The 25986-nt window shown below is 41.4% G+C and overlaps 1 protein-coding gene and 1 long non-coding RNA gene across 2 annotated transcripts in view; both read left to right on the forward strand.

Moving 5' to 3' along the window:
* LOC117530232 (putative mediator of RNA polymerase II transcription subunit 26) overlaps nt 1-25986 on the forward strand; it is a 792446-nt gene that overhangs the window by 77874 nt on the left and 688586 nt on the right. The gene's annotated exons all lie outside the window — the stretch shown is intronic.
* Nucleotides 52-18073, forward strand: LOC117530254. Its single transcript, XR_004566263.1, has 3 exons — nt 52-243; nt 6331-6340; nt 18063-18073. It is a non-coding gene; the product is annotated as an uncharacterized LOC117530254 (long non-coding RNA).

The raw sequence follows: 25986 nt of genomic DNA on the forward strand, positions 1-25986 counted from the left end.
CAGAACACTGACAGCAGAAGCTGATGGAGAGGACGATGGAGGACCACAACCAGCCAGCAACTCAGGTCCAAACAGTCATTTACAACCAGATACCAGTGGCAGGAGTTCAGACAGTTCTGGAACTGAGACTGATGACAGTAATGACTGGAAACAGACCAGAGAACTTCAGTCAAGTTTTAACTGTCGAAAAAATATCAGTATTGTTAGTTCAAGCAAATGCAACATTGCTGAAGCAGAATTTATGTATTCTCAAGCATCTGGACCCATGAACAATTCAGAACAATACAAGGGCAGGCGAGTAAGCGTGAACCCATTGAGCTGTTCTGATTGGAATAAAACACAGAAACAGAAGACAATTCAGACAGGAAAGAAACCATTTGACTGTCCTGAATGTGGTCGAAGATTTGGAGAAAAGGGCGACCTGAAAAGACACACGTTAATTCATGCAGGAAACAAACAGTTTAGCTGTTCTGAATGTGGTCGCAGATTTGGAGAAAAGGGTAACCTGAAAAAGCACATGATAATTCATACAAGACAAAAACAATTTGTCTGTTCTGAATGTAGTCAAAGATTTGGACAAAGGGGCACCCTGAAACAACACATGATTCACACAGGACACAAACAGTTTGGCTGTTCTGTATGTGGTCAAAGATTTGGACAAAAGGGCCACCTGAAAAATCACATGATAATTCACACAGGACAAAAACTATTTGGCTGTTCTGAATGTGGCCGCAGATTTGGAGAAAAGGGCACCCTGAAAAGACACATGATAATTCACACAGGAGAAAAACAATTTGGCTGTTCTGAATGTGGTCAAAGATTTGGACAAAAGGGCCACCTGAAAAGACACATGATATTTCACACAGGTCAAAAAGAATTTGGTTGTTCTGAATGTGGTTCCAGATTTGGAGAAAAGGGCACCCTGAAAAGACACATGATAATTCACACAGGTCAAAAAGAATTTGGCTGTTCTGAATGTGGTCGCAGATTTGGACAGAAGGACCACCTGAAAAGACATATGATAATTCACACAGGACAAAAACAATTTGGCTGTTCTGAATGTGGTCGCAGATTTGGAGAAAAGGGCGACCTGAATCGACACGTGATAATTCACACAGGACACAAACAATTTGGCTGTTCTGAATGTGGTCGCAGATTTGGACGGAAGGGTGACCTGGAAAAACACATGATGATTCATACAGGACAAAAACAATTTGGCTGTTCCGAATGTGGTCGCAGATTTAGAGGAAAGGGCCACCTGAAAAGACACATGATAATTCATACAGGTCCAAAAGACCAAGGAAACACAGCTTCCCAACAAGTGCAGACCCATCTGCTGCCTAACAGCAATGTACAAATGACTGACAGGAATCATAGCTGATGCCATTTATGAAAATTGGAGCGAGAGTAACACAATAATACCTAAACCACTTAAAAAGGGAGGTGATGGTCTAGTGGTTAAGCGTGGGCTTCAGACCAGTGGATCCTCGGTTGAAGACCCAGCCAGAATGAAAAGTCACTAAGGGCCCTTGGGCAAGGTCCCAGTGTGTAGTGAGCACCCTGACATTGGTGTGTGTGTGTGTGTGTGTGTGTGTGTGTGTGTGTGTGTGTGTGTGTGTGTGTGTGTGTGTGTGTGTGTGTGTAAAAGGCATCTTTGTAAAGCACTTTCAGCACCTGATGCAGATGGAAAAGTGCTATATAAATGCAGTCCAACTCAATTTCAATTTATTTTCATTTATATAGCGCCAAATCACAACAGAGTTGCCTCAGGGCACTTCACACAGGTAAGGTCTAACCTTACCAACCCCCAGAGCAACAGTGGTAAGAAAAAAACTCCCTCTGAGGAAGAAACCTCAAGCAGACCAGACTCAAAGGGGTGGCCCTCTGCTTAGGCCATGCTACAAACATAAATTACAGAAATAATTCACAGAACAATTCATGGACGAATATACAAGAATTGCTGTTGGCGCACAGGACAGGAGGGTCGCCAACACAAACACAGCTTCCATCTCTGGATGGAGCTGCACCTTAAACAGAGAAAAAACAGAATCAGGCATCAGAAAAACAAAAAATACTGTATAATTTGCCAGCATTAATCAACAAGAAAAACAGAAATACTAAGGTGATCGCCGGCCGCTAGCCCAAAGCTTCACTAAAAGACCCAGAATTTAGGTAAAGTTGAGGCTGCAGCCCACTCCAATTACTAATAACATGAATTAAGAGTAAAAAGCGTAAAACAAAACTGTACCAGTATGCTAGCCATGTGAAAGGGAAAATAAGTGCGTCTTAAGTCTGGACTTGAAAGTCTTCACAGAATCTGATTGTTTTATTGACACAGGGAGATCATTCCACAGAACAGGGGCATGATAAGAGAAAGCTCTGTGACCTGCAGACTTCTTATTCACCTTAGGGACACAAAGTAGTCCTGCACCCTGAGAACGTAAAGCCCGGGCCAGTACGTAAGGTTTAATTAGGTCAGCTAGGTAGGAGGGTGCCAGTCCATGAATAATTTTATAGGTTAGTAGCAGAACCTTAAAATCTGATCTCACTGGGACAAGAAGCCAGTGAAGGGATGCCAAAATGGGTGTAATATGGTCGAACCTTCTGCTTCATGTCAAAAGTCTGGCTGCAGCATTTTGAACCAATTGGAGAGCCCTAATGCTAGACTGCGGTAAACCAGAAAATAGAACATTGCAGTAGTCCAATCTAGAAGAGATGAATGCATGGATCAGGGTCTCAGCATCAGCCATAGACAGGATGGGATGAATCTTCGCTATATTTCGCAGGTGGAAGAAAGCGATCCTAGTTATATTTCTAATATGGAGACCAAAGGACAACGAAGGATCAAAAATTACCGCAAGGTTCCTCACTTTGTCAGTGTTATGTATGACCCACGAGCCTAGGCTGAGTGTTAACTGGTCAAATTGATGCCGATGTCTCACTGGACCAAGAACCATCATTTCAGTCTTTTCAGAATTTAAAAGTAGGAAGTTTCTAGACATCCAGCTTCTCACTGCTGCAAGGCAGTCTTCTAAGGATTTTATGTGAACGAGATTACCAGCAGGTATCGGCGTATATAACGGAGTATTATCTGCATAGCAGTGAAAGGTAATCCCAAAACGCCGCAATATGTGCCCAAGGGGTGCTATATAAAGGGAGAAAAGCAGGGGGCCTAAGACAGACCCCTGAGGAACCCCAAATTTCATGTCACTAAGGTTAGAGGTAGTGTTACTGTACAAAACAGTGAGAATGACTGGTCAGGTATGACGTCAGCCATGCAGGGGCACTCCCAGTAATCCCAAAATTATTTTCCAGCCTATCAAGTAGAATATGATGATCCACTGTATCAAATGCAACACTGAGGTCTAACAGCAGCAGAACCGTAGTGATATCCAAATCCATTGTAAGCAGAAGATCATTCACCACTTTAGTGAGAGCCGTCTCTGTGGAATGATATTTTCTAAAAGCAGACTGCAGTGACTCAAAGAGATTATTCTCAGTAAGATAGTCTACGAGCTGCCGTAACACCACTTTTTCCAGAATTTTAGAGCAAAATGATAGATTTGATATCGGCCGATAGTTTGTCAATACACTAGGGTCAAGATTAGGGTTCTTAAGTAATGGTTTAATCACTGCAGATTTGAAACATTTAGCAACAGATCCAGAAGTTAAAGAAAGATTAATAATTTCCAGCACAGTCGGCCCGTGTGGGCCACAGGTCCTTAAACAGTTTTGTTGGTATAGGATCAAATAAACAGGTTGTGCTTTTTGTTGACATTACGAGTTTTGTCAGCACGCCAAGTGAGATACTATCAAATTCTGTAAATCTAGATAATACCTCAGTAGTGGTGCCCACCTCAATAGCAGGGTGTAGTTGCTGGGTTAAGGCTTGCCGGGATATGTTTAACCGGATGTCTTCTATTTTCTTCTCAAAGTAATCCAGGAAATCTTGTGCTGTAAAAGGAGAGCGAACTACAGGTGGTTGTCCATGAATAACTGTTGCCACCGTGTCGAACAAGAACTTTGAGTTATGCTTGTTTTTGTTGATCAAATCAGAGTAGTAAGTCCGCTTTGTAGCCAATAATGCATGCTTATAGTCTAAGATAGCATCACGCCATGCAAGATGAAATACTTCTAATTTTGAACAACGCCATTTCCCTTCTGGACCTCTTGCTTTATGCTTGAGGTCACGCAGATAATCTTTGAACAAGGTGACTGTGATTTGGGGGAGCGCAATCATGTCGAGTGTAGTTTTGAGCACTGAGTTTAAACTATCCACAAGTCTGTCTACTGACTGGGTATTTGTCAGATGTGAAGCTAAGACATCAGGCAGTCTAGCGTCGAGTTCAGTCTTAGTTGAGGAGTTGATGCATCACCGTAATGATATATAAGGTTGTTGTTCCACTAAACACGGCAGCGAAACTGTAAACTTAATAAGTGAGTGATCAGACACCACTGATGTAAGAGGCATGATGTCAATATTCGTGACAGCAATACCACGTAAGATGGTCTTTATACTGATAAAGCGTCCATTTTCCATTTATCTGCAAATCAAAGTTGACACCATAAAACAAGATCACAGCCATAAACCAGTTTGCAATACCAGTGGTGACCTTTGGGTTTGGCAAAGTAGACTGGCCACAACGTGGACACGAAAACCAGGAAGATGCTCACCCTCCACAGGGTTACATACAGAAATCAGTGCATGGACAGAATATATCTCCCTCACAGAGAAGGAGGTCTGGGTCTCACTGAAATCAACCAGCCGACAGAGCGTCTATAATAAGTATTGGACAGTACTTAAAGAGCTCTGAAGAAGAAATCGTAAAAAGGGAGGACAACATCACAAGAAGAACTTATCCGAGCAAACGTCAGTCATCAAACTGGCAAAAAACTTGGCCGAAGACCTCCTAGAAGAGAGAGGAAAGCAACAATCTGACACCTGCAACAAAACTTGCAAGACAGACCAGAGAACAAAACAACAACAGAGAATGAAAACATCGAGTGGACAGATGGAAACAACACAAAAGGGCTGGACGATTCCAAGAAGAACTGGAAAAGGAAAACATTGACAAAGTTGGATCAATGCAGTGGCTGAAAAATGGAGAACTTGGTTTTGATGGAGAAAGATCAGGGACTTCTAACAAATGGCTTTAAAAAAAATGTCAGGGATCTCACAAAATGATAAATGCTGATTCTGTCACACAGCTGTTGAGAGTGTAAACCATCTAACATCATCATGTCAGATCCTCCTGGCAGACGGACATTATACATCCAGACACAACAAGATCTGTCAATATCTCCACTGGAAAGTATGCAAGGAACTGGAGATGGAAGTCAAAGAACACGTCTAGGAGCATGAACCAGCACCAGTTTCATCCAACGGAAAAGTAACTGTCTTCTACGACAAAGAGATCCCAGCAGGAAGACATATGGAAGGAGGTGCAATCAAACCTGATATTGTCATCTGGAACAAGCAAGAGAAACCAAAATCATCCATGTGACAGTCCCCAATGACTACGGCCTGAATCAAGCTGAAAGGTGAAAGATCACGAAATACCAAGACCTGAAAAATGACCTACGAACAACATGATCATTGAAAGACATCGATATCATCCCAGTTGTTGTTGGGCAACAGGCCTGATGAAGAAGAACCTGAAGAAATACCTTGAGGTAATCCCCGGTCACCCAAGAGCACATGAGGTGCAGTTGTCTGCAGTTAAGGGAACGATCACCATCTTGAAGAGAGCCCTCGGATGCAGTGCCAGCTGTGGTTGGGTCCAACTACAGACCCCGGTTCTGGGGCTCGTTACATTCTATTACAAAGAAATCCAAGAGGAACAAAAATAAGGTGGCTTTCAGTGTGGCAGAAAATTTGGACTAAAAGGTGGTGTGAAGTGTTAAATGGACTGTATTTACAGAGCGCTTTTTGGTCTGCAACAGACGCTCAAGTGTTAAATGGACTCCATTTACAGAGCGCTTTTCAGTCTGCAACAGACGCTCAAAGTGCTTTACAATTATGCCTCACATTCACCCATTCACACAAACACTGATGTCAGGGTGCTGCAATGCAAGGTGCTCACTACACACCAGGAGCAACTAGGGATTAAGGACCTTGCCCAAGGGCCCTTAGTGATTTTCCAGTCAGGCTGGGATTTGAACCAAGGATCCTCTGGTCTCGAGTCCAACGCTTAACCACTAGACCATCACCTCCCGTGTTTGGATGTTCTTGGTGTTTAACCTGTCAGCAAGGTGTTGCTGTCTTCGAGGTGAGATGGCGTCTGTGTCAGGAGTCCTGCTGCATGCTGGGATACTTTACGATTCTCTGAGTGTTGAAAATGTAGAATATTTTTTTGGTAAAATCTTTTTCTTGATGGATTTTGATTATCATGTTTTTGTTTCCTTCATCAAAGCACAGTTCATGGTTCTTCCTCACAAAATATTAAAATTTGGAATTGTTTGAAAATGTAAATTTTTTATGGTGAAAACAGTGAAATTCATCAAAACACTTTTCTCTTTGTTTCTGATTTTAATTCTGTTGATTTTGTTTGGTTAATCTAAACACTGTTCACAATCCTTCCTTGTTATACATTTTGGGGGAGAAATGTATTCAAAATGTTTCTTCGCTTTGATTTTTATTTTGATTCAGATTACTTAGTTTGATTCTGTTTAGTCTTAGTTTTGATACTGTAAACAATTCTTCCTCACAAAATTTTGAATTTTTGTTGACATCAAATACTGTTTGGAAAACAAAATTCACCTAAATTCTTTTTTGATCAATTTTAATTCTGATGGTTTTGTTTGTTTCATTAAAGTTCTGCTCTTCATTGCAGAATTTTAAATTTGGGCAAAACACCAAATTTTGTTCATGAGAACCACGAAATACACCCAGAATTGTGCAGGTTTCCAAGTTGCATGAGAGACAATTTTTTACCAAAACAAGATGTCATTCAAGAAATTTTTCAGCTGTTGGTAAAGAATTTTATTTGGGGTTTGTCATCATTTTCCTCACCTGCATAGTGCAGGGAAATAGTTGGAGAATAAACCCGGGTGAGCTCTGGTTATTAACTAGAACCAGTTCATGATGTCTGCTGCTGTACCTGTAAGGTCAGAGGTCAAACCATCAGCGGTGACAGAAGTTGATGGTGGAGGTGGAACGAGGAGCGTCTTAAAGGGGAACAACATTTTTGCTGAATCAGCGGCGTTTCTGATTCTGTCATGAAGACAATTTGGCAGCAAAAATGTTGGAAGATCAACATGACAGAAGAGACGGACATGAACTGAGGACAACAGGGTGTCCACATTTACAACACTGACGTTCAGCTGCTCTGATCAGGTTTCTGACAGCTTCAGTCAGCTGGATGTTGGCTCCTCCTCCTCTGCATGGACAGACACGCCCACCATAATGTGTCAGTTGTGTTCTGTGGTCATTCTGTAAAACACTCCTGCATGACATTGATGCGGCTCTATGACATCATATTAAAATGTTATCAATCAATCCTCTGTGGGGGCTGATCACCTTTGACCTTTGCATTGTGTTTGAAAAATCCATTTACCAAAAATAAATTCATGGTGTTTGGTTTCAACGGCAGAAAAGCAGCTAATCGTCTTTTTACTGATAAAGCGTCCAGACACAAACTCTGAATGTGTCTCTGGATGAGTCTCAGACAGTTGGATCGTGTCCTTCACATGGACTGAGAGCCACCTGGCATCATGGGTGTGGTCAAGAACAAACATCCAAGACAGAAGTAGAGTCAGCACTTGTATATCCAACTCAAAGTCAGCCTGCCTCTATGACCTCACAAAGAGCAGCATGTCAATCTACAGGGTCAGTGTTTGGAGTCAAAGTGGACACTTGCTTCAGCTTGTTGGTGACCCCATATTGACCTCTGGGGGTGTTGTACTGATCAGAAATGAGTTTCTCATGTCCAGAAAAATGTAAATACATACAGTGAGGAAAATAAGTATTTGAACACCTTGTGATTTTTCAAGTTCTCCCACTTAGAAATCATGGAGGGGTCTGAAAATGTGCAGCGGGTCCGTAATCAACTTTTCTGCAGCGCGGCTTTGCTTTGACACTTTTTCCAGAATTTTAGAGCAAAATGATAAGAGTTGATATCGGCCTATAATTTGTCAATACACTAGGGTCAAGATTAGGTTTCTTCAATCTCCAGGGACAGTGTTTGGAGCCATGAGTCAAAGTGGACACTTGCTTCAGCTTGGTGACCCCATATTGACCTCTGGGGGTGTTGTACTTATCAGAAATGAGTTTATGTCCAAAAACATGGAAATACATATTTGGTTTACATTTCTATCACATTTACATCCTCAGATTCACACGTTTCTAATTTCATGTTCAGACTTTTCACATCCCAGAGGTCAATGACCTCTAGCTGACCCCAGAAGTCAAAGTGAGAACATTTCCACATCTTAAATTAAAGCTTCTGTCATCAAGAACAAACCCTGAAAGTTTCATGTTTTCATTCTGTGCCCAGTTGTCCTGATTAACAGCCCCACTAACACACTTTTTGATTGAAGAGCATCATGTTGTAGAATGAAGCTGTTTGTACTTTTATTGTGACGACTTGATTGTAAAACACACAAACTGAGACAAATGACACTTGATCCATGATACATTTAAAGTTTTACATTTTACAAATTCATTCATGAACATCAAGGAAATGATTTAAACTTGGATGATGTGTAAATTGTGTTGCCAGAGTCACGTTTCAGTTTGAAGTAAAAGAGAAGCAGTAAAATTAAGAACCGTGCACCATTTTCTCTGAGACACAAACAGCAGTGGAACAACACAGAGACAACTGGACTCAACATTAATGTTTGGGCTTTTAATTTGCCCCGTAGATCTGTGACCCATTTACACTCATTAACTTTACTGATTCAGATACAAATTGTTTTAACTCTTTATCAAATAATGACAAAGATCAAAGTTAAATGGTTGAAAAAGGTTGTCAAATGTTACCATGGCAACCTTTTAGAGACAAATGTCCAGTTTTTGTCCTCCATGATATCACAGTTCTCAGGTCAAAGTGGTTTTTATTCCACAGCTGACGTACTTTTAATAGAAGATTGTGATAAATATGAAGGTGTGTGTGTGTGTGTGAGAGGACGAATTCAGTCCACAAACTGTCTCCGTCTCTGAGGCGTCCCTGTTTACCATTTGGTCCATAAATGTTCTGGAACATAACCATTTATATCAAAAATCTCTCAGATTAACAACAGCTTCTTCTCAGCAGTAACAGTTGTTACTATTAAGATGAAATAATTTAAGTTGGCAGGATATTTGTTTCTTCAGGAAATGTAACAACAAAGTCGAGTTTAACCAATCAGAACCTTCAATTTGTGGACCCGGCTTTTCACACCAAACTCTGTTAATTTGACATAATCGAGGGGAGGCTGTGAACACATGAAAACAAAACCTATAAAATAAATTTCGGGAAATTTTTCTTTACATGAAAATTTAGTAAGGTATATCTTATATATTATATTCCAATTCTAAGGTGGAACTATGCCAGTATATAAAGGTATATCTAAAAAGGTAAGTAAAATAGGAGAATAAAAAAAAGAGTAAAGCCACTTAGGTGGCTGGTCTTGAGAACCAGGGATGATGTAGACATGGCGTAGTCTTTATTATCCATCCATCCATCCATCCATTTTCTTCCGCTTTATCCGGAGTCAGGTCGCGGGGGCAGCACCTCAAGCAAAGCCGCCCAGACCTCCCGATCCACACACACCTCCACCAGCTCCTCCGGGGGAACCCCAAGGCGTTCCCAAGCCAGCCGAGAGATGTAGTCCCTCCAGTGTGTCCTGGGTCTTCCCCGGGGCCTCCTCCCAATGGGACGTGCCCGGAACACCTCTCCAGCGAGGCGTCCAGGGGGCATTCGGAAAAGATGCCCGAGCCACCTCAACTGACTCCTTTCGACGTGGAGGAGCAGCGACTCGACTCCAAGCTCCTCACCCTATCTCTAAGGGAGCGCCCAGCCACCCTGCAGAGGAAACTCATCTCGGCCACTTGTACTCGCGATCTCGTTCTGTCGGTCATGAGCCAAATCTCATGACCATAGGTGAGGATTGAAACGTAGCTCGATCTTTAAATCGAGAGCTTTGCCCCCCTACTCAGCTCTCTCTTCACCACGATGGTCCGATACAGCGACCGCATCACTGCAGATGCTGCACCGATCCGTCTATCGATCTCACGCTCCATCCGTCCCTCACTCGTGAAGAAGACCCCGAGATACTTAAACTCCTCCACTTGAGGCAAGGACACTCCACCGACCTGAAGAGGGCAAAGCATCTTTTTCAGTTCGAGAACCATGGCCTCGAATTTGGAGGTGCTGATTTTCATCCCAGACGCGTCACACTCGGCTGCAAACCGCCCCAGTGCACGCTGAAGGTCCTGATTTGATGAAGCCAACAGAACCACATCGTCCGCAAACAGCAGAGACGAGATTCTGTGGTTCCCAAACCAGACCCCCTCTACACCCTGGCTGCGCATCGAAATTCTGTCCATAAAAATAATGAACAGAACCGGTGACAAAGGGCAGCCCTGGCGGAGGCCAACGTGCACTGGAAACAGGTTTGACTTACTACCGGTAATGCAAACCAAGCTCCTGCTGCAGTCGTACAGGGACCGGATAGCCCTTAGCAAAGGACCCCGGAGCACTCCCCACAGGGTGCCCCGAGGGACACGGTCGAACGCCTTCTCCACATCCACAAAACACATGTGGACTGGTTGGGCGAACTCTCATGAACACCCGAGCACCCGATGGAGCGTGTAGAGCTGGTCCAGTGTGCCGCGACCAGGACGAAAACCACACTGCTCCTCCTGAATCCGAGGTTCGACCATCGGTCGAATTCTCCTCTCCAGTACTCTGGAATAGACCTTACCGGGGAGGCTGAGGAGTATGATCCCCCTATAGTTGGTCCCCCTTCTTAAACAGAGGGACCACCACCCCAGTCTGCCAATCCAGAGGCACTGTCCCCGATCGCCACGCGATGTTGCAGAGGCATGTCAGCCAGGACAGTCCCACAACATCCAGAGACTTAAGGTACTCAGGACGGATTTCATCCACCCCAGGAGCCTTGCCACCGAGGAGCTTTCAAACCACCTCGGTGACTTCGGCCTGGGTAATGGATGAGTCCGCCTCTGAGTCCCCAGTCTCTGCTTCCTCTTCGAAAGACGTGACGATGGGATTGAGGAGATCCTCGAAGTACTCCTTCCACCGCCCGACAACATCCCCAGTCAGGGTCAACAGCTCCCCACCCGCACTGTAGACAGCTGCTTCCGTCTCCAAACAAACAAAAAAAAAAAACCAATATATTTCGAAAACACTCAAATAATTTGAATATTAAAAATCTAAAACTTGATTAAATTGGTTAAAATCAGAAAAGGTAATTAAAAACAAATATTTTTAAAAAGGTGATGGGATCAAAATCATCAGTTTGTTTAAAAACTTTGTTCAGTATCGATGTTCCAAATGCAAAACATCTTACCCTCATTAAAATGATTATGAAAATGAAAAATTATTAAATGCAATATTAGTTCCTGAATTTTAATAAAATTCTGTGTCTGACTGTCAAAACCCAAAACTAAATGCATTTGATTCAACACACACTGGACCAGAACATAACTGGATGTTTAATGTCCAACTTGTTACTTTAATTCTAAATCATGTTAAAATATGTAGATTTTCAAGCTGGAAGTCAGAAATCCTTTGTGTGCTCTACCCACTGCTGGAAGCTCCTGTTTACTACATATCTTGTTGCAGTGAAGCAGCTGTGAATAGCCAAACTCAACTCTACACACACAATAAAAAAAAGTCATTATTCCTGAACAGCATATAGCAGCGTCACTGTGAGGCAGAGGTCTTGGACAAAAAAGCAGTTTTTACTTATGGTTTTGATTTATAAATCAAATTAATATGGATAGAATAACTCCATTAATGTCACTTCTGTCATTTGTACAAAGTTAAAATATAACACATATCTTTTAATTTTAAATAATGTACTAATTTGTAACAGACAGATGCCAAAGGGATTATGGGTAAAATGTGTAAAATTCATTCTATGTAAAAACCAACACGTTAATGTGAGGTGTGTGTGTGTGTTGGTATTTACATATAAATGTGCTTTTGTAAAATATGCCATTTTTTTATTTGTTAAAAAAGGCATTTGCAAAAGTTGTGATGAGATAACCGTCTATTATAACTGGAGTAAAAAAAAAAAAAGAACACTGCCATCTACTGGTGCCCAGATGCTCAGAGCTGAACACATAAAGGGCCTTTCACACTGAATCCGTCAGGCCAATGCGTCAACGGATCTGGATCCGTCGGATGACGTCAGACGCGTCGCTTTGGAAGCGGCAAAAAAAAAAAAAAAAGTGGGGGACGGAGATTGCCACGTCACACTCTGGCTGTTTCCACAATCTGAAAAAGTTCAGCGATCGCCATCTTGAATTTGCGTCGCCTGAACCACAAAAAAAAGCTTTAAAAAACAGCAGTAGAATGATTCTCCCATCACCCTGCTGGGAGAAGCTTTTTTTTCAGCTACTTTTCGGAGTGACGCCGACCGAGGAGGAGGATGGATGAGGAGGACTGACGAACCGCGACAGTGGACCAAACCGCACGGAGAAGCAGGCCTTCAGGCATCATCACTGGGCAGAGCGATCCAGGCCGCCGGGGTGATGGAGCAAACCCACTCAGTCCGAAATCTTCCACTTTTTGGATATATGCGAAGTCCCAGTTTGCCCAACGGAGTTTAGTTCTGCAGCTTTATCGAGGTGAGAATAATGTAAAAATAAAACGTGACGTTTACTTAACTGCTTTGAAGGTTTAATGATCGCTAACATTAGCTTAGCCTTTTAGCACAGTTGATCTGAGTGAACACTTTAACTTGTAAATGGTTCAGTCTTTTTATTTTTACCAAATAAAGCTACAGCTTTTTTCAGACACCACAAAAGCTCAACTTATTTTTTCGGGCGTTTTTTCCATCGTTTTTTTCCCATTTTCCCCCTTTTTTTATATATAAACTGTTTAGTGTTTCTTTATATTTAAAGAAATATTTTTATTTGTCCCAATCAGGAACATTTGCTGTGCAGACAACCAAACTTCCATTGATGAGCTGAACACGCGAAGTCCAGTCGAAAGAAAACATCTCTGTTTTTCAGCAAAACCACCAGAGTTCAAACCTGCAGAAGAGACCTTCATCTGGTCCAGAGAATCCAGCAGAACATCACCTGCTTCTAAATAAAGGCTCTCTGAACAGCAACTATTTTATTATTTTTTTAAAAAGGTGTTTCATTTTATATTTTAACAATAAATTAACGGATCATTAAAAATGTCCACAAAATCAAAGTCAAAAGACATTTGCACAGGTAGAAGCTCTCCACGTATTGGGCCTCATGTATCAACGTTGCGTACGGCGATATTTGAGCGTATATGGGCTCTATGCCAAAACGGCTGCGCTACTTGGCATTTATCAATGTGGTCGTTGGCGTACACTGCGCTGAAAATATACACCAGGTCGAGAGGTGGTGTAAATTATACACCAAAATGAACCAGCGCTGGAATCCACATAAAAATGAAGATGATCAACATGATAAACAGTGCCATTATACAAATCAATGCATATGTTACATAAATAACACTTTCCTGATTATACTACATAATAATCAATACAAATCCCGCCTTTGTGGGATTGTTATGGAGCACGATCCGTGGTCACAGCGCTGACTGCAAAGAAAGCGCTGCTCACCTTTTTCTCCAGACTTCGACACTGGAGCCAGAGCAGCACTGAGCTTAACTTCATGTGGTGTGATCATTTTAGACAATGAAATTGATAATTACAACTGTAATCTTCTCATTCCCTTCGTCTGTGCTGCAATCAGGTTTTGTCATCTCCATTCGTTTGTCACAATAAAATAAATAAAGAAATACATCTTAAGAATAAAGAAATCTGAAAAATTAGGCGTGTCTTATTAATTGAATGAGCAAATATCCACGTCAAGAATTATTGACATGTGAAAAGAGAATACAGTGGTCCCTCGCTATAACGCGGTTCACCTTTCGCGGCCTCGTCGTTATTTTGCATGCTTTTTTTTTTAACAGTGTTCTGTGTTCTGCGTGTCTGTTTATAAGAATCTTGTTGCCCAGAAGAGAAAAGAGCGCCAACAACTACTCATAACTGTGTTTGTCACACGGAAACAAACACCTGCAGCCAGGTGTGAGTGGAAAAAGGCGCAGCGTCAGGATGCAGAGGAGCGATCTGTGACATACTGGTCAGTCACTATTAATCATTTTTTATGTGTCCGACCTCGTTCGTTGATCGTTAAAATTAATTTGTTAGTTCTAAATGCCAACATAATTATTTATAGGAAAACGTTCTATTTTTATCTCTCAAACAAAAGTTTGGGCCTGAAAACAGTTTGGTATTATTTTCCTACTAAGGTTTGAACTTTGAGAGTGTTTACACACGAGAGAAAAGTGAGAAAATGTTCATGCCTGATTGAGAAAGTGTATAAACTGTGTAGTGAGGGGTTTTACAGCTTTGAAACGTCTATAATAATTGTAAAAAATAACGCTGACTACGTCGCGGTTTCGCGTATTACGTGCTATTTTTTAGAACCTAACTCCAGCGATTAATGAGGGACCACTGTAACACTTTATTGATTATATACTACAAAACAATTGATACGACGGCCGCTTTTGACGCTCTATTGTTACGCGTCGTGATTGGTGGAGTTCTTTTTCATTGCCGTCTTTCCGGTTTCTATGTCGTAAAATGAGGGTGTGTCTGAAGCAGAGTCTGAATATTTATGGGCGTGTTTATTATAATTACGATCGGTTCCACCCGCCACATTTATCAAGATCACGTCAGGCGTATGTTGGAAATGGGCAGGTACGCACTGCTTGATACATGTCACGGCGACTTTGGTGTATTTCAAGTTTACGCCGTAAATTTACGCCACAAGTGCGCAACATTGATACATGAGGCCCATTGTGTTCAAATTCATATTTTAGAAATGACTCTGTCCTGATAGCAACATTAAAGGCAATTACATATTTTGGCGAAATTACAAGTTGAAATGACATATATATATATAAATCATCATGAGGTTTGTCACAGAAATCCTACTTTACAATCACACTGCAGTCATTGTTATATTATTTCCTGTTGCATTTATAATAAACCTTAGTATTTATTTACAGTGTGTTTTTCTGTTTAAAATGAGATATAAATAATCTACCAGAATTAAAAAAAAATGTACAAATTTCCATGTTATTTTGTCTAAAAATAAATGTCTGAGGTTCCTTATGTTAAACAAGAAATGAAATAATCTGAAATAACAGGTGGTTTTAAATTACAGAGGAACGGTTTCTAAAGAACCATTTATTGATTTATTTAGCTATTTTAATTACAAGTGTTCTAAACTGTTTTTTAACAGCAATGAGAAATAATGAGGTAACAACAAAAAACATTTTGAAGGATTTTTCTTCAGAAAACTGCTCCATAAATGAGCAGTCCTGTGACACGTTTCTGTTTTGCACGGATCAGTGGTTTCCACTGATCCATTTTGTAGAGATCAGTGGTTTCTGCCATAGATAGGACGCCCCTTCCAAGATGGCAGCCAATGCGGTTTCTACCACCCGTCTTCCGTGTTTTGGCCCGACGCATCATTCCTATTGGACAACGCAAAGGTACGTCACAGCTCAGCAGGTTGGAAGTTGGATTGGCTTGAACTTTGACTCCGTCAGCCTGCTGACAAGCGGCAATGCGTTAGATGCGTTGGTTTAGCTCAGCTTTTGACGCGACGCATCTGACGCATCTAAAACGCCACGCGTCATTGAAGATAATGCTTTTTACACCGATTTTTGGCGCATTTGATGCATCTGACGGATTCAGTGTGAAAGGCCCATAATACTGTACTTTGCGCGCCAGAGTTGCTGCGGTTTAAACAGCACAGAGAGAAAACATGACAATTGTAAATGAACATTATAAAACCAAAATGTACATTTTTATTTCTTTTCATCAGCTGCAGAAAGCGGCTGCAACAACTCTGGCGTGCAAAGGATTATGAGATATCTCAGTACTTAGGCTGAATACTGCCATGAACACTACTGTGCAGGAGATCAATCAATCAATTTTTTTATATAGCGCCAAATCACAACAAACAGTTGCCCCAAGGCGCTTTATATTGTAAGGCAAGGCCATACAATAATTATGTAAAACCCCAACGGTCAAAAACGACCCCCTGTGAGCAAGCACTTGGCTACAGTGGGAAGGAAAAACTCCCTTTTAACAGGAAGAAACCTCCAGCAGAACCAGGCTCAGGGAGGGGCAGTCTTCTGCTGGGACTGGTTGGGGCTGAGGGAGAGAACCAGGAAAAAGACATGCTGTGGAGGGGAGCAGAGATCGATCACTAATGATTAAATGCAGAGTGGTGCATACAGAGCAAAAAGAGAAAGAAACAGTGCATCATGGGAACCCCCCAGCAGTCTACGTCTATAGCAGCATAACTAAGGGATGGTTCAGGGTCACCTGATCCAGCCCTAACTATAAGCTTTAGCAAAAAGGAAAGTTTTAAGGCTAATCTTAAAAGTAGAGAGGGTGTCTGTCTCCCTGATCTGAATTGGGAGCTGATTCCACAGGAGAGGAGCCTGAAAGCTGAAGGCTCTGCCTCCCATTCTACTCTTACAAACCCTAGGAACTACAAGTAAGCCTGCAGTCTGAGAGCGAAGCGCTCTATTGGGGTGATATGGTACTACGAGGTCCCTAAGATAAGATGGGACCTGATTATTCAAAACCTTATAAGTAAGAAGAAGAATTTTAAATTCTATTCTAGAATTAACAGGAAGCCAATGAAGAGAGGCCAATATGGGTGAGATATGCTCTCTCCTTCTTGTCCCCGTCAGTACTCTAGCTGCAGCATTTTGAATTAACTGAAGGCTTTTTAGGGAACTTTTAGGACAACCTGATAATAATGAATTACAATAGTCCAGCCTAGAGGAAATAAATGCATGAATTAGTTTTTCAGCATCACTCTGAGACAAGACCTTTCTGATTTTAGAGATATTGCGTAAATGCAAAAAAGCAGTCCTACATATTTGTTTAATATGCGCTTTGAATGACATATCCTGATCAAAAATGACTCCAAGATTTCTCACAGTATTACTAGAGGTCAGGGTAATGCCATCCAGAGTAAGGATCTGGTTAGACACCATGTTTCTAAGATTTGTGGGGCCAAGTACAATAACTTCAATTTTATCTGAGTTTAAAAGCAGGAAATTAGAGGTCATCCATGTCTTTATGTTTGTAAGACAATCCTGCAGTTTAGCTAATTGGTGTGTGTCCTCTGGCTTCATGGATAGATAAAGCTGGGTATCATCTGCGTAACAGTGAAAATTTAAGCAATACCGTCTAATAATACTGCCTAAGGGAAGCATGTATAAAGTGAATAAAATTGGTCCTAGCACAGAACCTTGTGGAACTCCATAATTAACTTTAGTCTGTGAAGAAGATTCCCCATTTACATGAACAAATTGTAATCTATTAGACAAATATGATTCAATCCACCGCAGCGCAGTGCCTTTAATACCTATGGCATGCTCTAATCTCTGTAATAAAATTTTATGGTCAACAGTATCAAAAGCAGCACTGAGGTCTAACAGAACAAGCACAGAGATGAGTCCACTGTCCGAGGCCATAAGAAGATCATTTGTAACCTTCACTAATGCTGTTTCTGTACTATGATGAATTCTAAAACCTGACTGAAACTCTTCAAATAGACCATTCCTCTGCAGATGATCAGTTAGCTGTTTTACAACTACCCTTTCAAGAATTTTTGAGAGAAAAGGAAGGTTGGAGATTGGCCTATAATTAGCTAAGATGAGATGGCAGTAGAGACCCTGAAAACTTGCTAAAACAAATATTCTGAATAAATAATCCCTGTCTGCTATGTTGTGTGGAATTTAATAAATGCAAACCAAATTTCAGACATATATATTATTCTGGAACAAAGAGGACAGACAGTGTTTGACATAAGCAAGATGTTAAAGAGCAAACAAGAAGCGATAGCAGCTCACAATGATTCGAATTGAAAATAATGGAGAAGCAACGTGAGCTTCTTCTGGCATTTTTACAAAAAAAACAATACGTCTATAAACCCAGAGAATAAATTCATGAGAGCTTTAGGCACAATATACAAAGAGTTTAATGCTGTTGTCCATGTGAAACCTGATCAGAGCGTCTCAAATGCATTTGTCCTGTCATGTATGTGCTGAAATTATCCATAATGCACTTTGTTGTGGAGACAGCATGTCCACAATAAAACATTCCAAATTAGTTCATTAATTTAAAACTGAAAACATTTTTCTGATATTTTCACTTTAAAAACTTCAGCAGTGACATTAATTTAAATAACTTGTCTGAAATTAGTTTGATTAAAATTTTAACCATAACTTAAAACTGTATGCCTCTGGATGACTTGGGTGATATTACCAGCGAGCCAGTATGGCCTCAAAAGAAATTAAATTTTTTTCTTCTCTGTGACCAGTTGTCCTCTGTTTGCAAAGAATAGAACTGTACATCTAGTACAAAACATTTATGTTTGTAACTGTTAAGCTTTGTTCACCACGCCTGCAAAAATATGTTAGCGGTCTAAAAATTATTGGACCAAAATTTATGCCAAGATTAGTCCACTGCTGGTTTTCAAAAGTATCTGAAAAACTAATCCGATAATGAACACATAAGCTTCGATAATTAGCGGCTAGCAGATTAGCGGAACTGTGCCCACCACTGTCCTGAAGTGAGCAAAAAAGAAATTCAAATTCTTTAATTTGACTTGTGCGTGTGAGGAACACAGCGCTGCCTCCCACTCCGGTCCCGTGGTTGCCATCCAGACGTTTGGACATCGGGCAGTCTTCAGCGCCTCTTATGCCCGTCTGACAGCAGTCTGTGTCATCTAAAGTGTTGTCTACATGCACTTTGGATGTCATCGTGCAGGTGTGGACGAGGTCATCTGGATGCGTTCTGACCATCGATTTCTATTTAATCCTCTAGATGGCGGATGCAGCCTGTGAGCTGTTGCCAGCAGCCTCCATCTTGCTTTGCGTTATTATGCGTCATCAGGCATTAGAGAGAAGACTAAACCACCTTATGGTTAAATTTGATGGATGACTGACAGCTAATCAGAATCGACTGTCACTAAGCCCCACCCCCAATCCCGCTCCCTATGACGTCACAGCCAATCAGAATTGACCACGTCACTATGTCCCACCCCATACCCCTAGTTCCGCCCCCTATGACGTCACAGCCAATCAGAATCAGTCACGTCACAGTGTCTAATATTTAATACCCCTTTAATATTTTTTAAATTCTTAAAGCGCGTCCTTTTATGGTCTTTTTAATTCCTCAATTAAAGAACGTTAAAAAAAAATACCCGTATCTTTTACACAATTATGGGAGGTTTTCTTCATTTTAGTGATTAAACGTAAATATTTTAATGCCCCTTTAATATTTTTAATTCTTAAGGATTTCTCTAATTACAGAAATATTGAGTTATGATATAATTAAATGTGAATATTTAAAACAGACTCTAATATTTTAATACCCCCTTTAATAATTTTTAATTCTTAAATTAAAGAAGGATTAAAAATAGCCGTCTCTCCGCTGTAACGGCAGGAGGATTAAGTCTTTTTGCAGCAAGAGGCGAGCCGGGCGAATATCCACAGAAGCTCCTCAGCGAAACATGACCCCAGCGGTTGTAATACCTGTGTGTGTGTGTGTGTGTGTGTGTGTGTGTGTGTGTGTGTGTGTGTGTGTGTGTGTGTGTGTGTGTGTGTGTGTGTGTGTGTGTGTGTGTGTGTGTGTGTGTGTGGCCTGGCTGGGGTGTCCGGCCAGATGGTGTTTTTTTTAAAGAGCAAAAGATTACCTTATCAGCGACCGCGGCGGGTCCGTTAGCTCATGCTGTTTGTTGAAGGCAAACTTTCTTCTCAGTCACGCCAGATGGTGTTTTTTAGAACTAAAGATTACCTCGTCGATGAGTGCGGGGTTCCGTTAGCTCATCGACTAGATGGCGCTGGGGGCTGTTCTCCGTCACACCCCCGTGAGAAGGAGTCTCCTCTCATTTTCAGCACGACGATTGAGGAGAGAAGACGTCAGGAGTCCGCAATGGATATAATATAGAATTAATTCGCGGTAAAAAATTCCCTGGTCGTGAAAAAAACACGTTGTTTAATTAAGTTTTCTTGTCTTTGAACAGAGTACGAAAACCAGATCAGCTTTCAGGGTAAGTGATTTAAGTAATCTTTTTTTGACAGAAATGCGTGTTTTTTTTAAATGATGCTCACGGTCTGAAACTGTGTCTTTTTTAGACAAAGCCACGCAGACGCTGCAGAGTGCGTTTGGACCCGGCCTCGGTAATATATTTGAAATATTACAGAATATTACTAGTTGGGAGACCACTGCTTTTTTTTTTTTTTTTTTAATTCTAGAAATCAAGTCAGAGCCCCCTGAAGAAGTTTGAAGCCTGGAAGCCTCGACTTCATCTCACAGATGTAAGTACACCGACCAAAAATTAATTTACATTTAAAACTCTGGAATAATAACCCAAATTTTTTCTGTTACAGCCCGTGGAGAAGCGGGTCAGTGTCAGAGAACCGTAAAACGATCCTCAGATTTACACGGTAAGGAGTCGGAGTTTATTTATTTATTTTAAATATTTAATAACGAACGTTTTTTTTCTCTTTTTTCAGCTCGTGCCGGCGGGAGACCATCTGTTTTCCACCGACAGGCCAAGCTCGAAGATATTCTGAGCTGGAATTAATTTCATCTCGCAACTTGTTGGAAAATGTGTATTCTGTTTTAATTTTTTTTTTCTTATCCCGATGGAACGGGAGAATTCATTTCGATGAATTCCAGTCCCAGCAGAAGACTGCCCCTCCCTGAGCCTGGTTCTGCTGGAGGTTTCTTCCTGTTAAAAGGGAGTTTTTCCTTCCCACTGTAGCCAAGTGCTTGCTCACAGGGGGTCGTTTTGACCGTTGGGGTTTTACATAATTATTGTATGGCCTTGCCTTACAATATAAAGCGCCTTGGGGCAACTGTTTGTTGTGATTTGGCGCTATATAAAAAAATTGATTGATTGATTGATTGATGAGGTATATTAATTGATTTTTTTTTTTTTAGGTAGATTCATCTCAGCACGGATTTTTAAAGATGGAAGGAGAGAATTCAGGCCGGGAAAATAACTTCGGACGTGTATTGGATTTAAACGCTTCAATAATCGACTCAGCGGGGAGCGCTCCTGGAGCAGATGGCCCATTACCCGAGGCGTTAAATTCACCGCCTCGAAATAACAGCGAGTCCGGAGAGAGACTTTTAAGCCGTGTTCGTTTAACACCGCTAAATGATGCTCTTAACAATTTGGCGGCTGAACGGGAATCGGAAGAAATTAACCCCTACATCATTTCTGCGATTAACGCGTTACACTCGCCGCTCCAGTCTGTGAGTGAAGATCCCCCTGAATCGCCACACACTCCGCCTCGACACGAGTCCGGAGACAGGGTGTTGAACCTGGTACGCCTGACTCCTTTAAATGACGCCTAATCCTCCTCGTGTGCGAAGTTAATCCTCACGTCCAATCCGCGGTGAATGAATTAAATCAAATGCCTAACGACGCACGCGTTTTTTCACCTTTAAGAAGCCCCTCCCTGCGCACTGCGTGCGGAGAAGATATTTTAAACAGAATGCATTTAACTCCGATAAACGCTGCAATCTCTGTTTTGATGGAAAGCGTCGATGATGCACGACCAGGGTCCAGCCAGCATTCTCCCATGACGGGCGGTGGGGCTGCTAACGTCATCAGGAGACCGGCTTTTAACAATATTGAAATCAGGCAACCTCTAAATTTCCACCACGTCGACGAAATTCCTGACTACGCTGAATTTTATCGTAACGTCGTTGGGACTCTTCAGAACTCGGTCGAAAAGGCTTTAACACACTCCAGGGCCGGGGACTTTATCCAGATGGCGATTCGTAGGGACTCAGTCTACAACGAGGCCGCTTTGATCAGCTCATATAACGACGGGGCCGATGTGACGGGCTTCCAAAATCTGCTAGAACGACCGATACAATCGAATTCAAACGTTTTATCCGATGAGTCTGTGGAATTTTTCGACTATATATTATAGGTAGATCAGAGACTGAGCTGAGTGTGTGAGAGAGTGAGTCATGGTCAGGCCCTTGAACACAGACACACGCCATATCCGTTTGTTTTAAAATTAATTACTTTAGTTAATTAATTTGGTTTATTTGTTAAATACGTGATATTATTGAATAACTAATATTTTGCAGTATTTCTTTTTCTTTCTTTTTTATTTTTTTGATAACTCTAACATCCGAGGGGGCGAGGTTGATGACGTGAGGGGGCGTCACCCCCAAAACGCCCCCTCGTGGTGCCAGCTATGTGTCCTTGTTAAATGTTCTCATTTTCTTGACAGCTTGTTTCAGGATATCAGGTGCTGCTACCTCTGGGTCCACAAATAACGGGAGTGTTTTCCCTCTTAGAGGTTTTAAACCGGTTCCATTTGGCGTCATCAATCCAATGTTAATCTAATAAAATGACAAAGACAATATTGATTTCATGTATTAAACATAAGTAAAATGAAAGACTATACATACATCAGTGTTTCCCATTAATTATGAAGGATGTGGTGTACCTCCATGGTCTAATTTGTGCCACCACAGTTTCAAGTGAGTCATACATGTCTCTTAGCTACTCTACAAAGCTTAACAGTGTTTTGCCCAGTTGCTTTAGAAAATGATCTTTCCCAGCACAAGAGCTGAGATTATCCTGCCCAGAGAGCCATTTGCTCTATAACCTACACAAAGGCATCTTCTTCAAAGATATTAGTTTTTCTTTATTAATCTGTACAATAAACCTACTACGACCAGTGTTGCCACAGTTACTTTGAAAAAGTAATCCAATTACTGATTACTCCTTGAAAAAGTAACTTAGTTACTTTACTGATTACTCAATTGTAAAAGTAACTAAGTTAGATTACTAGTTACTTTTTTAGTTACTTTTCCCAGCTCCCGACAACAACCCTCTGCCACCTCAACATGACAATGATACCTGTTTTGCCAAAACTCACTTTATAGTCACCCTTTCTTGACTTCAATGAAAATAAATACTTGTTTTATAAAAAGTAAAATAAAGACCTCTTTCTTGACCTCATATTTAACTGTTGACAGCACTGTAACAGTAAAACTTGCAATTTCGAACCTACATTGTTTATAAATGTAACTATTAAATTCATTCTAGCATTTTTCTAACATTTAAATTCTCTCTAAATATTTTACTTGTCGAAATTAATATTATTATAAGTAGTATTAGTAGTTGTAGTAAAAAAAAGGCTTCAAAACTGGACCTTTAATCTAGGGGTGTTGTGGGGGGGCACATCCCTGCCCCACGCCCCCATTCCATCTGGATTCGCCCCTACTTTGGCGTTTGAGCACAAAGAATGGATAACATTTATTTATGCAGAAAACGTGACCAGATTTACAGGTAAGAAAGTTTTACTGTGTTTTCACATCATGTGGTCCTCAGAAAGAGTGTTTAGGTGCATTTGAGTGGAAAATAGTGTTAGTTGTTGACGCGTCGCGGAGGATCAGCTGTTTTAACGTGCAGATATGGAGCGGCTCAGCTCAGCTCTAAATAAAGGAGGAAAAAAGTATAAAAATGTCTTTGTAAAGCTCAGTGCAGGTGTGCTGATCACCGTGCCTTAAGAGGAGACGACGACGAGTCGAGCAGCTGCAAAAAAAAACGTGGATGAAAAGCTCACAGCTCACTTAAAGTGGGCAGTTCAGTCGAACCCCGACCTCCTGCCCACAGACCAAGTTTAATGCTGCTATCGACCCACAATGAAAAATAATAGTAACGCACAGTGACATGGAGAAGTAACTTTAATCTGATTACTGATTTGGAAAGATTAACGCGTTAGATTACTCGTTACTAAAAAAAGTGGTTAGATTAGAGTAACGCGTTACTGGCATCACTGACTACGACATAGATCCACTTAAAGTTTCTTGTGCAATATCTGTAAACCATGTGCAGTATTCCCGTGCAATATGATTCCACAGTTGTATATAATTCTCGTTTTACACTTTACTTGGTCCACATTTTATTTTATCTTATGTTTATTTAGTTGTACATATAGTCTGAATAATTTATTGTTAAATTGTATTATCTTTTATTTGGCTAAAACTTACTCGCACCACGGAAAGCATCTTTTTGAAGTTGCACTCAAATCTCATTGCAATGCAAATTACAATGACAATAAAGGTGATTCTGATTCTGAGTCATCTCGAGTCAGATTGTCAAGTATTGATAAGATAGAGCAGTTGGTTTATGGACCATTCATAGACACACACACACACACAAAAAAGACTAATCACAGACAAGGACCATTCATGGACATATCAGGAACCATTCGTTATTTATTAAAACAGCACTGTCACAGGTGATGATTGTGGACTGGTTTATGGCAGGTGATGCTAGCTCCAGCTACATACTGATTTTTATGTCTGGTGCAACTCTCTTTTTAAATGTGACACTTCCTTTAACACAGATGTTATCCATCAGCAGTATGAGTTGACCATAGACATTACAAAGAGTAGACGCCGCATCCACCGCTGCTGCCCGCTACACTCAGTGCTGTTCAACAGGCGCAGCGTATTTCATAACTCTCTAAATACTAAACTGATTTTCACACGTTTTTTCTGCAAACGTCTTACATGTAGGTATACAGGACAAATGGTCTGTCATATTTTAATATTCATATTGGGATTAACACTGTAAACACATTATACATATATACACACAGTAACAGTAAAGTCTAATTAAGTAATCTGAAGAGACAATATACAATTTAGGCTATGTATAAAAATAAATAAATCCATCTATGAATGGTCTTTTTTGTCTATGAATTTTTCACTTCGTGTCTATGAATGGTCTGTATCTATGAATCGTTCGGTTAACGGACAGTTAGTACATATGACAACTTACCTGGACGTGTTTTCGGTCTTTAGCCCGATGTCTGTCTCTTGGCCCATAATTAAAAAATTGATGCTCTTTTGACTTAGAGCTTCTGTACTCCAGGAACTGTTTATATGACGGGCAAGGTTTTTCTGCTGAAATAAGCAAATCTCCGTTTCAAAATAGAAAGTTACCAGCCGCTAACCTTTCATTCCTGTTGTGTGGGCCGCTGAAGAGGAGGTACTGCTGGCCCGCCACCACCAGAGGGCGCCCTGCCTGGAGTGCGGGCTCCAGGCACCAGAGGGCGCCGCCGCCTCACAGGAGCAGCCAAGGTGACAGCTGTCACCCATCACCTGAGACAGCTGACAGCAATCATCAGTCGGGTATATCAGCAGGACGGCATCTCCACCTCATTGCCGAGATATCGTTTCTACCAGAGAGGTGACGTATCAAAGCCTACTGAGTACACAGCATTTGACTGAGCTAGTTATTGGTTACTGTTCCAACGAGAGGTGGAGGTACCTTTCCTGCCGTTCGGAGTTCTGGGTGCAAACGCGCCCCCATCTAACTGTTCTTTTTCCCTCGCCAGCAGTACCAGGTCCGACACGCGGAGGCAGTGGCCACCTGGGAGTTCGGGACTTGGCGGCTCCAGTATACCCGGGGACCTGTGGCGGAGGAAGCCGTGTGGTTCCGGTCTTACCTTGGAGAGGCGTCTCCTATCTTCGAGCCTGCCCACACGACACCTTTGTGTATTGACTTTTGTCCAATTCTGTAATTGGTTGTATTCGTTGTGCACATTCACAACAGTAAAGCGTTGTTATTTTGACTTACTCCATTGTCCATTCATTTGCGCCCCCTGTTGTGGGTCCGTGTTCCGACACTTTCCCAACAGGATATCTCGGCCAGCGTCATGGATCCCGAGGGGCGTCAACCGGCTG

This window comes from Thalassophryne amazonica, chromosome 18 (assembly GCF_902500255.1).
Source record: "Thalassophryne amazonica chromosome 18, fThaAma1.1, whole genome shotgun sequence".
NCBI lineage: Eukaryota > Metazoa > Chordata > Actinopteri > Batrachoidiformes > Batrachoididae > Thalassophryne > Thalassophryne amazonica.